General features: G+C 42.4%; 1 protein-coding gene across 2 annotated transcripts in view; it reads right to left on the bottom strand.

Annotated features, from left to right (window-relative positions):
• Positions 1 to 15,551, bottom strand: part of LOC132381635 (ephrin type-B receptor 1) — a 653,754-nt gene that overhangs the window by 44,224 nt on the left and 593,979 nt on the right. The gene's annotated exons all lie outside the window — the stretch shown is intronic.

Below are 15,551 nucleotides of genomic sequence, written 5' to 3' on the forward strand. Positions count from 1 at the left end.
TGTGATCTGGCTCTGGCCTCATAATTTTATACACCTCAATACCATCACACCTCAGCCTCTGTAGGATCATGTTTCAATTTCAAGCTGCCAGTCAGTACGTTGGGCACCTGAGACAGGAGTGCTACTAAGCGCAAGTTTGTGTTTATAGATCTTGGAAAATGTAATTTAACTTGACTATCCAATGCATTGTACAGTGAATAAGCCAGAATTTCCCTTCTGGTGTCCAAAGTTAGTGATGAGGTGGAGATGACAAGCCAGCTCACCCAGCAGGTCAGTGGGTGAAAGCACCCACTCTGTGTGGCCTGAGGTTCTGGGTACCTTTATTACAGGTAAGCTCAGATTATGTTAACAAATGTAACCAATGCTTCAGCCACTTTCCTATCAGTTCTGGAGGGGCTAATAGGGAAGACTTAACAAGAAAAGTTGATGCCAAAATAAAAAAGCAGAGGCTGAATTTCAGCAATGAATTTGGTACAAGCAGAGTATCAATGTTCAGCATCAAGGTTTAGCAAGTGAGAACAGAAGTTACAACCCAGGGCTCCAAGTAGATCCTGGTGGTACAGAAGAGCCTTTACAAAGTGGGATACAACAAATTAGCTACCTCAATTTCACTCTACCTATATGACTGCTTTTTAAGTATCTACTGGAGGAGAAGAAGGAGAACTAGACATTCTACCTGCTACCTAAGGCACTGAGGTGCCCCACAACATCTATTAAACCTGACTGTTATGTTTGGCAAAGGTATCCTTAAGGCTTCTGGTGCAGTTTTAGTGATGAGATCCAGACACTCTATCATTACTCTAGATATTGCAGTAAGTCCTTTCTGCCCATCTCAACCTTGCCTGGAGTGTGAGGCAGCTGCAGGGAATCTCAGTGCAAGAGGCACTTCCTCGAGACTGTAGTTCACCATATTCACCACCCCTTTGTTTTAAAAGAGAGTCCCCATGTGGCGAAGTTTCTTACAAGTATATTTACAGGTTAAGTCTATCAGGTGGTCGAATCAGTCGCTGTGATCTACGTAGCACCGGCTGTGATTGCACAGGTGCCGGTGGTGATTGCACCGGAGATGGAGGTTGAGCTGGTTCCGGCCTAACTGGAGGTGTCAGCCCACTAGGCGTCAGTGATCCCTCACGCGTGTGCGAGGCGCCTGGTATATACGTGTATGAGACGCCCGGTATAGGAGTGTCGTGAGGAGTCTGTGTAGGGCTTGGTGTGCGCGGTGTCACCTCGGGTACAGGTTTCATAGTTACCATGGAGTATTCGGGGTAGTGATCTGCTGCTCCTGCGGGCGCCAGGACGTGGACGGAGACCGTGTCCTCCCGCCCATCAGGTAAGACCACGTAGGCATACTGGGGGTTCGCATGTAGAAGGTGAACCCTCTCGACCAGCGGGGAGTATTTATTACTCCTCACATGTTTCCAGAGCAGCACTGGCCCTGGGGACATCAGCCAAGCTGGTAGGGTGGTCCCAGTGGCAGGCTTCCTGGGAAAAGGCGCTCATGAGGGGTGGCATTGGTGGACATACATAATAGGGAGTGGATAGAGTGGAGTGCCTCAGGGAGGACCTCCTGCCATCGAGAGACCGGCAACCCTTTTGACTTAAGGGCTTCCAGACTGTGGCATTCTCCCTCTCCACCTGTCCATTTTCCCGGGGATTATAACTCGTGGTTCGACTAGTAGCAATGCCCCTAGCTAGCAGGTACCGGCACAGCTCGTCACTCGTAAAGGAGGACCCTCTATCACTGTGGATATAGCAGGGATATCCGAACAGAGTGAAGAGCTGGCGCAGGGCTTTTATGACGGACGTGGTAGTGGTGTCGGGGCAGGGGATGGCAAAGGGGAACAGCGAGTACTCGTCGATAATGTTGAGAAAGTAGACATTGCGGTCGGTGGAGGGAAGGGGGCCCTTAAAGTCAACACTCAGTCGCTCAAAAGGGCGGATGGCCTTGATAAGTTGCGCCGTTTCAGGACGGTAGAAATGCGGTTTGCACTCAGTGCAGACTTGGCAGTCCCCAGTCATCGTCCTGATTTCCTCAAGGGAGTAAGGCAGGTTCCCGGCTTTCACGAAATGGTAAAATCGGGTGACCCCCCCAGGTGGCAAAGATCTGCATGGAGGGTGTATAGCTGGTCGAGCTGTGCGCTGGCACACGTTCCCCAGGATAGGGCATCAGAGGGCTCATTGAGCCTTCCAGGCTGGTACAGGATATCATAGTTGTAGGTGGAGAGTTCTATTCTCCACTGCAAAATTTTATCATTTTTGATCTTTTGTTGGTTGCTGAACATGAATGCAACAGAGCACTGGTCAGTCAGCAAGGTGAACCTTTTGTCGGAGAGATAGTGCCTCCAGTGCCTAATAGCTTCCACTATGGCCTGGGCTTCTTTCTCCACCATGGAGTGCCGAATTTCAGAGCCTTGAAGGGTACGAGAAAAGAATGCTACTGGCCTGCCTACCTGATTGAGGTTAGCAGCAAGTGCGAAATCAGAGGCGTCACTCTCTACTTGGAAGGGAATGGTCTCGTCCACAGCATGCATCGTTGCTTTGGCAATGTCCCCTTTAATGCAGCAGAAGGCCGTGCAGGCCTCGGCAGAGAGGGGAGAAGTGGTAGACTTGACCGGGGGCGGGCCTTGTCTGCATAATGGGGGACCCATTGGGCGTAATAGGAAAAGAAGCCCAGGCACCGTCTGAGGGCTTTGAGGGTGGTGGGAAGAGGGAGTTCTAACGGGGGCGCATACGGTCGGGATCAGGGCCAATGACCCCGTTTTCCACGACATACCCAAGGATAGCGAGTCAGGTGGTTCCAAACACACACTAGTCCCTATTATAGGTAAGGTTCAGGGCTTCGGCCACTTGGAAAAATTGTTGGAGGTTGTTGTTGTGATCCGGCCAGTCGTGACCACAAATTGTGATGTTATCCAGATAGGGAAATGTGGCCTTCTGTTGGCACTGGTCCACCATCTGGTCCATTTCCCTCTGGAAGACCGAGACACCATTTGTGACACCGAAGGGGATACGCAGGAAGTGATAGAGCCTGCTGCCCGCCTCGAAGGCGGTGTAGGAGCGGTCCTCTGGGCGGATGGGGAGCTGGTGATAAGCGGATTTCAGATCTATTGTTGAGTACACCTTGTACTGAGCTATCTGGTTGACCATATCCGCGATGCGGGGTAGGGGGTACGCGTCAAGCTGCGTGAACCTATTGATGGTTTGACTATAGTCCACAACCATCCTATTTTTCTACCCGGTCTGAACAACAACCACCTGGGTCCTCCAAGGACTTGTGCTTGGCTCAGTGATCCCCTCTCCGAGCAGCCGTTGCACCTCTGACTGAATGAAAGCCCTGTCCCCCGCATTGCACCGTGTCTGGGTGAATAAAACTCTCAGGGCTGCCTGTGCCCCTCCACCAGGATGTCCATCATTGACCTTGTGTGGGGCACTTTGGTCGAGGGTTACAGAAACCAGAGCTGAACTGCCGTCTTGGTGCTCGGTAAGCACCGGTGGGTAGGGGGCAGGGTATGTTGATGCTGACAAAGATGGCCGCTCACATCCAGGCAGGCAAGATGGCGGCCCCCATGCCTCACACGCAGCACTGCCTGACCCCGCTCGTGGTTTAGACTTACAGACCTTGGCGAAATGGCCCTTCTTCCCGCAGCTGGAGCAGGTCGCTTCTCGGGCCAGGCAGCGTTTTCGGGGGTGCTTTTCGTGTCCGCAGAAGTGACACTGTGCAGGCTTTTGACTAGCTGCAGCTGTGGTTGGGTTTGGGGAGTTCGTGGAATCGTGACTGAGCGGTGTTGGCGAATTCGCTCGTGGGAACCGGCGGCGGCGGGGTGATGCACCATCAATAACTCTCTCTGAGACGTAAAGGCGAGATAGCAGCTTTCACTGACTGGAAGAAGGAACAAGCAGTGAGTGACCACCATACTACATCCTGGAGACTGAGAGGCCGGGCTCAGGCCTTAATCGCCTTTATACAGGGGTCTGTGGGAGGAGCCACAGGAGCAGTCAGCAGGGGGCGTGTCCAGACAGGTATATGTAGTTCACCACACTAGCTTGCTTCCTTCCAAAATAATCGACATTTCTTTCCCCTCCCCAAATCATTTGTTTTATGAGATCATCTCTTCTCATGTTGCTTAGTTTTCCTGTTTCCATGATGCCCAGGAGCAGAGGAGGAACGTCTCCCTTGTAATGACCAACCTATATTGCTCATTGAAGACCAGTTCCAACCACAACCTTCTGTATGGTAAGAACAGTTATGAAGTGATAGGTTTGAGCCCTTTACGAGCAAAGTTCATCATGTATTCTTACCACAATAATTGAAAGCAGTTACCACAATCTTAATGGGTTTAACTTCCCTTTCAGAATCAAGCTTTTGGACTGCTAGTACGGTCTGGCTATTTTACGGTGTGAATGAAGTCTTGAAGGTGCAAGACTTTTGCAGTATAGGCCGAATCAAAGTGGCAGGGTCCAGGCCTGAGAGTGGGGAACAAGCCAGTGTTCGGCCTTTGTAGGAGTTGACTTGCAGGTGATTCAAAGCAGCAAAACTGAGTCGAGGCAGTGGGTCATGGATCCGAATATGAGCAACAAGCCAAGGTCTGACCAATTTAAGTGCTGGGTCGAAGTGAAAAGGTCAGGGTGTTGGGGCCAGAGAAGAGGGAAGTGCTGGTATTCACCTCACTGCTTAAGAAGTTTACTCATCTCTGTGCTGAACTGAGGCAGTGCCTTACAATGAATGGGCTCCTGGACTGGCTGTGACTGGCCTCGTGGTTGTGACCAGTCTCGTGGCTGTGGACTCACTTCTGTGAATTTCAGTTCTGAATGTTAATTGCTTACCTTTATTGTTGCATGATTTGCTTTATTTCTGCACATTGGGTATTTGACGGTTTTCTTTTTAATGGGTTCTATTGGGCTTCTTTGTTTTGTGTCTGGCTGTAAGAAGGTGAATCTTTGAGACCTTGTATATATACAAGCAGTATACGTTGATAATAAATATGCTTTGAACTTTGAGTCAATGCTGCAGCATTACACTCAGTTTCAGATTTAAATGATGGTACCTTGTGTTGTTCATGTCGGCATGGAATGCGTGGCTACACTTGCAGGCTACCCTCAGCACATCCTTGGGTGTGTTGGTTGTTAATGCAAACAATACATTTCATTGTATGTTTCAATGTACGTAATAAATTAACTGGGTGAACGAATGACATTCTCAACCTTTAACTCAATCCCAGCACTAAAATCATTCCACAGTATGTTTCCATTATTTATAAGCAGATATCATATGGGGTTGCTCAGGCAGATTCAAAGCCTTGCTAAAGACAGGAAGAATGCATGACTTGTCCAACCTAGAACAATTCGGTACTGGTGATGGTTCATTTGAAGTGAAGCTGCCTTTATTCCACTGGCAGTGCTCAGGCTGCTGCTGACCACAAAGTACACACAGAGTCCTGGCTCTGTCATGCTCAGGAGGATTAATGTTCACAATGTATCTGGGCATATTCATATCAGGAAGCAATCTGTAATAAATTAGGGGACAATCATAATATAGGGCACATAACAAAACTTCAAAAGTTATCTTGCTGCTTCTGGAATGTGCAGGATTATGGTTTCCACTTGAGTCCCTTGTTGCTCTCAGTAATGTGAAATACTTTGGGGAGAGAGGCTCAGTAATGTGAGCCCATGAAGTCATGTCTGTAGCAATTAAACCCAGCATCAGCAGTTCCTGGGCTGGTTAGGTTATGAAGAATGTGGGAAAATACCTACTGACTAAAACTGTTGCTAAAGAATAACAGTGTGCTGTTAATTATCAACTAGACATCAGAAATCTCCAAAGTCTCAAGACACAAAGTCTCCAGTCTCACCAATATTAGAGAGTGTGTATTGATTCGAACTTCCCTTTCCCTGAAACATGGACTTATTTTTATATTATAAAATGTTGTATCATGTGAGAATTCTTTTCAGATTGAAAGGTAGACGACTGATACTAGCTGTATCTCAATAGGGTATCCGCTATCAGCTATTTGGCTCCCACTACCGCAGAACACAAACCAATATCCAGCTGTGACCGCGGACAGTCATGTAGTCATAGTGTCAACAGGTCCTTCAGCTCCACTCATCCCTGCAGAATGTTGTCCCGTCAGCTAGTTCTACCTGCCTGCTTATGGCCCTTAGCCCCCAAAGTCTCGCCTATCCATTTATCTATCTAAAAGACTTTAAAAAAATTGCGTGCCTGCCTCAACCACTATTTCTGAAAGCTCCTTCCAAACATGCACCAACCTTTTAGTGAAGATTCTGCATCTGATATTCTTTTTAAATCTCTGACCTTAAACCCACACTCCATTGTTTTTAATACCTCTACTGGGAAAAAGACTACCTATATGCTTATTTCCAAAGTCCCTTCATGATTGCATGCACTCCTATCAGGTAACCCCTCAATTTTTTTACATTCCAAGGAACAAATTCCTAGTTTACACAACTATACCTTGTAACTCTGCCCCCCCAAGTCCAGCCAATATCTTAGTGCATCTTTTATGCACTCTTTCTTTCTAGTTTAATAACATATTTCCTATAGCAGTTGTCCCTTGAGTTGTCCTTTTGGCTTATGTACATGATATGACAAAGAGGAGGCCTTATATCCTGTTGAATCTCTGCTAGTTCCCAGCAGAATAGTTCCATCAGATAAATTACCCTACTCCCCGATCCAGACAGACGTCTGGAATGGACCTTCCAGACTTTTATATAGCCTTGCAAACAGTCTATATCTTCAAAATTAAGAGGTCTATATTTCCAAAACATCTCAAAGCAGGAGATCATAATCAAACACAGGCTCTCTCCATTTTTGAAACTAATTCTTTTTTATTCACCATCTATTTGCTCACAATAAGGTGCAGTGTTGGAGGGAAAATAGGGATCGGGGAGTAGGATAATTTAACTGATGGAACTATTCTGCTGGGAACTAGCAGAGATTCGACGGGATAAATGGCCTCCTCTTTGTCATATCATGTACATAAGCCAAAAGGACAACTCAAGGGACAATACCTTTCTATCCTTTTGCCTTCAGAATAACACCAGTTCACTCTAAGAAAATGTTAAAATTGTACAGGCAGATAAAGATAAAAACTCTGCATGAATAATGTCTTAGTATCTCCCTTATTCACTTCCTAAGATACATTGTTATGAGATGTCGATGTGAGTACACAGGAAAAGTTATTCTTCAAAAATCAATATTATTTATGACACATATATTGCAAAGAGCATTCCTACAATGAAGGAGATTTTATTAAATTGCTCAAACTCAGTTGTCCAGTTCTAAAATATAAGAAATATTTGGATATTGTTTTCTAGTGTTTATCAATGGAACTCGGTCTTGGCTTTGGATGTCATTATAAAGAAAGTTGTGGATTAGGAATTTATAACAAAGCTTTCCATTCAAGATTAGGCAGGGTTTAAGAGAGGCCTCCCTCATTTGTTTTAAAAGATACAGACTACTCCCAGTTTACAAACTCACAAGATCCATACACACAAATGAGCTACCATAAATTTCAACTATCTGATGTATGTTCCCATGATTGGCAGAACTTCTTTCCTCTCCAATTTTTTTTCTTTCTGATCTGTCTTGTGCACCTTTCATGCAATTCATTACAATACTCTGGTCATCATATAAAGTATTTTTGTGTATTTTTTGACTTAATGGACAAATTCGACTGAAGGATAGAAATAAATGGAACTCATTCATTTATCAGGGATCAGACTGCACTTTAATTTCATTCATTCAGAAGGTGTGCATGTAACTGAGAATGTCCTTCCTAATTGCGTGGATTGACAAAGCATCTAAAGAACAATCATGTCAATGGGTCCTGAGTGACATAGAGGCCAGAACGGATTAGTGAATGAAATGTCTTTTAAAGGCAATATGGTAGTTTGTGGGTTAGTATTACTGATATTGTCAGAACTGTGAGAAGAGATGATTTATTCAAAGGAACATCAATTGAGGCAAACTGGGCTAACAGAGAGAATAAATAGGAAGCTGGTACCTGGGAAATCACACTGTGAACAGTTTTCTGGTTGCAAAGGCACCCAACAAGAATTATCCTTTACTTCCCGGATACAGATATAGAAGAGAAAATATGTAATGAAAAGCATTGAAGCTGTAATAGTGATGGGCCTCAGCGTCCTTCACACTAATGTGGATATTGTCATTGTAGAAGACACAGAGTTCCTGACATGCATTCAGGAGTACACTTCTCAGCAGCCGTACAAGTGCAGGGTGATGGTGGCAATTCTGGGAATAACAGTGTGTCTGTAAAGGAGTATCACTGCGAGAGCAGCTCTGTGGCGGTGACCATAACCCAGTCAGATGCAGCAAAGATTAGGCAAAAGACAAAGAGCAAATGTTGGAATAAGGCCAATTTTACTAGACTAAGAAGTTATTTAGAAAGAGTTGACCAGAAACAGTATCCTTAAGGTAAATCAGTCCCAGAGTAGTGATGAATATTAAAGAAGGTTCAAGGCATTCAGTATAGATATCGTATTTTTATTTATTTAGAGATACAGGGGTCCTTCCAGCCCAATGAGTCACACCGCTCAGCACCCCGCCTTGTTAACCCAGGCCTAATAACAGGACCAATTAACCTATATCTTTGGCCGGTGGGAGGAAACTGGAGCAGCAGCGGAAACCTATGTGGTCAAGGGAAGAATGTACAACTTTCTTATAGAAAACACTGGAATTGAACTTCAAAGCTCTGAGCTGTAATACCATTGTGCTAACCACAAAGCTACTGTGGTATATTCCCACAAAGTTAAAATTCAGCACTGTCCAATCCACAGTGTCTCCATTGAGGGATAAGAAATCTTATGTGAGATAACAAAACAGCACAAGTACCTAGAACACTTTATAATGCGTAGGAGCAAAATTAGAAAAAGGAAGCCATTAAATCATAGACGAACAAATATTGTCGCTAAAAGAAAATGCAGAAATATTCTATTGGTATCTGCAGAACAAAAGGACTACTATGGGTAGAGTACAGCATTAAAGGTAACTTGTAGCTGGAGGTGGAGAATATGGGTTTTGTTCTTAATGTACATTTTTATATCCATCTTCACAAAAAGGGAGTGAAGCCAGTATTTTAGTTAAGGTGTGGGCATGAAATATTAAACAAAACAAACATAGTAGAAGAAATAGTAGAAGTATAAGAAATTATTAAAGGGTTTGCAACTCACACAAAATGTAGGAGGAACTCAGCAGACCAGGCAATATATATGAAAAAGAGCACAATTAATGCTTTGGGCCGAGACCCTTGAGCAGGACTTAGGATTAAAGGGTTTAGTGTCTCTGGAAGTGAATAATTTGTCACTGCTAAATAATGCTTATCCCAAGTTGTCATAGGTAAGAAGAAAGATGTAAATTGTGGAGCTCTGACCAACATCTTTCAATCCTCTGGCTAATAAGGTCTGCAGATATTACTTTGATGTTTAAAGATGGAAAAAGGGATAAACTATGTACTGCAGCCAGTTAGAGATAGTATACTGTTCTCAGGACAGCATAAACTATTTAAAACATCACAGATTAATCAGGGACAGTTATTAAGAAAGGATGTGCATGTCTAACAATTGAATTTTTTGAGGAGGTAACAAGAAAGTCATTTGGCAAACTTGCCTTCATTGGATGAGGCACTGAGTAAAAGAGTTGAGACATCATGTTCCAGTTGTACCATGCATTGGTTAGAACACACTCGGAGTATTGTGTTAAGTTCTGCTTACTGCACTATAGAAAGGATGTGGTGAAGTTGAGAGGGCGTGGAAAAGATTCATGAAGATATTGCCCCACTGGAAAGGCATCATTATCACGAACGAGTAGATAGGTTATTTTCCCTAAGTGAAAGAGTCTGACAGGCAATAAGATTGAGGTAGATACAATTATGCAAGTCATAGATTGAACATGTAACCAGTGTTTGTTTCAAGGCATATGTTAAGGTGAGATGGAGAAGGTTTAAAGGGGATCTGCTGCGTGAATCTTTCACACACAAAGTAGAGGAATGAGCTGCTAGAGGGGATGATAGAGACAGGAACAATAACAACACTGAAGAAATATCAAGAAAGATATTTGAATGACTGGAGCATAAAGGCAGGTAGATAGGATTAGTAAAATTTGTTTTTAACTAACATTTTTATTCATCATTAAAGCCCCCCCATCACCCAGGTACTCATTGCTACCATTAGGAAGGAGGTACAGGAGCCTGAAGGCACATACTCAATGATTCAGGATTTGCCATCAGATTTTTGAATGGACATTGCACTCAAGAACAATACCTTATTTCTATTTTAGACTATTTATTTAACTATTTTATATATATGTATACACACACTTACTGTAATTCACATTTTTTTCTAATATATATTGCATTGTACCTTCGCCACAAAAACAGCATATACCAGTGACATTAAACCTGATTCTGATCCCATCATAAAGCACTTTGATTACATTGTTTGTATAGATTGTTTATATTATTTTATATTATTTATATTTATATTACATTGTTTATATAAATTACATTGCATTTTGGCTGGTATCAGTGCAGTGGGCTGAAGGGCCTGTGTCTATGCTATACAATTCTATGACTCTAGATAAAATAAATATGAATAGCAGAGAGTTGTGAACAGAGCCCAGTTCATGGCATGAATTAGTTCCCCCACCACTGACTCTGTCTACACTCCCTGCTACCTCAGGAAACATAATTAGGGTTCTTTCCTACCCCAGTAGTTCTCTATTCTTGCCTCTTCCATTGGGCAATAGATACAAAAGCCAGAGAGCACATAATCACCAGGCTCGAGAGCATCCTCTATCCTGCTGTTCTAAGACTCTCTTTTTTTTACGATAATGACACACTCTTATTCTCCTAATCTACCTAAAGGTGCTTGCACTTTAGTTTCTCACCTGCACCGCACTTTCTCTGCAACTGTATTACTACCGTATATTCTGCATTCTGTTAGTGCTTCCCTTTGCACAATGTATTTTAATCATGTCTGGATGCTTTGCAAAACAAGACGTTTCACTGTGACAATAATCCAATAACTAGTTACACTGGGTTCTCTAGTTGGTCTATAATGACCATTAACCAAAAACCAAGGAACTAGTTTTCCCCTTTTCAGTCAATGGCTAGAGCAGATTTTTAATTAGTTACAGAAGCTACTGCAGTGCATGGCATTTACATTCCATGAGAAAGGCCCAGTATTTTAACACAGACATTTTGCAACTCTGAAAACATCACAAGGGGTCTCTACTGAACAACTCAATGCAAACTGTCATTTGAACAGTCAAAAGAAAAAATGAAGACAAACAGCTCTCTAAGCTCTGATGCTTCTTGCTAAACGCAGCCAGATTTCACTTGTCCAGCCAAGTGAGTATTATAGAATGATATCATTATTTCAGCTACTCTTCATATCAGCTTAAATGTCAGGGTTCAGCTTGTTATCTGCTGCCCCTTGTATATTATATATGACATGTACTTTTTCTTTTCTTTTTCACTGTAAGAATTCTTTATCAGAGATCTGCCATTTCAGTTTTACTAAGTTTAGCATTTCACTCAGAAGTTAGTCTGAATGCTGTTTGCCTCCTGACATTTGAGCAGCACAAGTTCCTCTGACATTGGACCTTGCTGGTGCAAGAAAAACTCTGAGATTAAGGTATATCTGGGGTTTAGTGGAAATTCTAAATTCCTACTTGGTTTTAAAGAAATAGGACCTAAACAGGAATCTTACAATCAGGTAAAGATACCATTAATCCTGAAAGGTCATAATGAAATTCATGAAGATGTTCCTGGGATTGGAAGGCTTGGAGTATGAGAGATTGATGATTGGACTTTTACCCTCGAGACTGAAGGCTGACCTTGTACAGGGTTATAAAATCATGAGTGACATAAATAAGGCCACGGTATTTTCCCAGGGTAGGGGAGCCCAAAACTAAAGCTCATAAGTATGAAACAGAGAGGTAAGATTCAAAAGAGTCCTGAGGGTAAACTTTTTTTAACATAGCCGGTGGTGAGTATATGTAATGAACTGACAATTGAAGTAGTAGAGGCAGGTAGAACCATCATTTAAAAGCATGAATAGGAAAGGATTAGAGAAATGTGGGCCAAACATAGGCAAATGGAACTAGCTTAGTTTGGCAGGAACAAGCTGGGATGAAGGGACTGATTCTGTGCTGTCTAACTCTATCACAACTCTGAGGTCTGGTCTGCTTGAATGCTTGTGCTATGCTCAGTCCCCACTAGTGCCTTCAGCACAAAATCTAATCAGTGCAGTTGTGAGGGAGTGCTGTAATTTTTCAAGTGACCAAGGATATTTATTTGTCACATGCTTATTAAAGGTGTCATTGAAAAGACCGAAGGATTCTCCTCAGCGTCTGTGAAATACTTAACTCTCAATCAAACAACTGAAAAGGCCACTTATCACCATTCTGTTGGATAGGTATCGGGACATAAAACAGCTGCTCTATTTCTAACTGATTTCAATGATGAGAAATATTGCATCACCAGCAATTCAGGGCTTCCATTAAATGTTAACATGGATTGGTGATCACATTGAAAACTGAGAACAGGAACTTTTCCAGGATATAACCAAAACAATGTCCTTAAGATGGGTTCTTATAATCTACATGAATGATCTGAAGAAGGGGATTAGTGTAAGATATCCAGACTTGTTGATGACATGAAAATAGGTGGGAGGGCACGTTGTGTTGATGATACTTGGATCTTTAAACATAATATAGACCCACTGCATGCGTGGTGAAAATTTGGCAATAGAATTTAAAGTGGGAAAGTGAGAACTCATGTACTGTGGTAAGAGGAATGAAAAGGCAATTCTTTAATTGGAGAGACTCCACAGATGAATGAGACAGAGAGATGTAGGTATCCTTGTGCATGGGCCATTAGAAGTTATTGGGCAGGTACAACAAGTAGTTAGGAAGCCAATAACATATTGGCCTCTTTTGCAAAATAGATGGAGTTTGGGAATAGGGGAATATTGTTATATTTGTACAGGATATTAATGAGAATGCAGCTTGAGTCCTGTGCATGGTTTTGATTACCCTTATCTAAGAAAAGATACACTGACACAGAATGCTGCAACATTCATAGACTCAGGGTCTTAGATTATACATTTTTTTTGTGTGACAGTATTCCAAAGATCACTATATAAGGTCATTCTTACCTTTGGCCATTTGGCTCTATAATGAGTTAACCTATAGCTGGGGAAGTGATGACCCCCTCCTGTTAGATTGTTTGAGATAACTTATTTTTCATTCTTTCTTATTTCTCTTCTATTATTTGTATATTGTATGTCTGTGTGCTTGTAATGCCACTGTGATATTGTGAAAGTAACTATCTATTTTTACTAATATCAGCTTAAACTATATGTTGCTATATGTGCTGTGCGTGAATGTTGGTACTGTGTTTTGCATCTTGGCCCTGGAACAATACTGTTTTGTTTGTCTGTAATTATGGATATTCATGTACGGCTGAATGACAATTGAACTTGAACTCCAGAATCAGGTTTAATATCAAGGGCATGTGTTGTGAAATATGTTGGGGACTACAGTACATTGCAATACATAATTAAAAAAAAAACTATAAATTACACCAAGGAATTTAAACTAAACAAGTAATGCAAAAAAGGGAAAAAAGTGACGTAGTTTTCCATGGGTTCATTGTCCATTCAGAAATCTTATGACGGAGGGGAAGAAGCTGTTCCTAAAACATTGAGTTTGTGTCTTCAGGCTCCTGTTCCTCCTCATTGATGGTAGCAATGAGAAAGAGGGCATGTCTTGGGTGATGGGGGTCCTTAATGACAGACGTGACCTTTTTGAGGCATCGCCTCAGCACAATGTTCTCGTTGCAGGGGAGTCTAGTGTCCATGATGGAGCTGGTTGAGTTTTCAACTTCCTGCAGTTTTTTCCGATCCTGCACAGTGGCCCCTCCATAGCAGCCGGTGATGCAACCAGTTAGAATGCTGTCCACAGTACAACTGTAGAAACTTGTAGGGGTCAGCTCAAACTCCGAATGAAATACTGAGCTCTCTTTGCAATTGCATCAATATGTTGACACCCAGGAACTTGAAAATGCTCACTCTTTCCACTCCAGATCTCTCAGTAGTGTGTGTTCCCTAAACTCCCCCTTCCTGAAGTTCCTCGGTCTTACTGAAATTGAATGTAAGGTTGTTGTTATGAAATCACTCAACCCCTTCTGATCTATCACCCACTTGTATGCTTCCTCATCATCATCATCAGGAATTCTGCCAACGATAGTTGTGCGATCAGCAAATTTATAGATGTTGTTTGAGCTGTCTCTAGCCACACAGTCATGAGTAATGTGAGTGTTGAGGGGCCAAGTGGACCTCTCTTATTTCTCTTGTCTTATGTTCTTATGTCATATTATCATCACAGAGTTTACTCATAATATTATCTTATTCAATATCTGATCTGGTGTTTAAGCTAAGCAATACTAACTGCTGCACAATTCATGTTACCATGTTAGATTTCTGATGCTCTGTATAAAACTGCAGCCTTTTTATCTCATTATAAAACAGGCCTTTTAACTCATTAAGTCTACACTGGATTTCATTTAATTCCTTGAAATTTGATCTTTGTCACAGACCCATCAATTAATTCCCACCTCCCCCAACCCCTCACAGTTCTTCTGATAGCCCCTTATACTACAGGTATCTACCCAGTTAACCCACTAACTTGCCTGTCTTTGGGACAAGTGCACCAAGAGGAAACCCATAGGAAGAATGTGCTAACTCCACACAGGTAGCACCTGAATGAATCTGCTTCACAGCAACTAGGTAGTGGAACTACCTACAGCGCATTGTGCAAACTGTCAAGGGCTTCTTCACCAACAAAGAGGTACAAACTTCTTTCCAAACCAAGCTTGGTATAGTTAACAGGGCAGGCAGTAATGGCATAGTACTCTGTGGGAGAAATGATGAGAATAATGGTGGTGACAAATCATACAGCTTGGTGGACAGACTGTGAAGTAAGCAGCCCAATACCACCTTAAAAGCCATGATTAAAATTCAGAGGACTGAACCATGGGGCAGAATGTGATAACAAAGTTGTGAGGCAAAACGTGTTTGTGAAAGGGTTCTGGTCCTCATTTTGAAAGTTTGTGGACTAGAGACAAACTTCACATTGAACTGCTAACATTCCTGCAGACTATGGAATTGCTAAACTGTTAAAAATATAAATCCCCAGGCATTTTTGTTAGCCTTCAATCAACTGCTTGTTTATTTCTATCTTTGTACTGATTTCTTTTCTTCTTCACAGAAGTAATGTACGTGTTTGCTTTAGACTGTATCAGGGGAATGAGCTGAGCAGTATCACTAAGTCAAACAGCGCCAGTAAAGCTGAACTAACAAACAGTTGAAATGTTATATCTGAAAGAGCTACCTTGATTCATGATTGTGTACCAACCAATGTAGAACCATTCTGTTTATATTAGGGACTACAGTAAGTCCTCTGGTGTTACCTTGACAACGCCATTTTAGATTGGATCTTTCTCCTTCAAATC

This window comes from Hypanus sabinus, chromosome 2 (assembly GCF_030144855.1).
Source record: "Hypanus sabinus isolate sHypSab1 chromosome 2, sHypSab1.hap1, whole genome shotgun sequence".
NCBI lineage: Eukaryota > Metazoa > Chordata > Chondrichthyes > Myliobatiformes > Dasyatidae > Hypanus > Hypanus sabinus.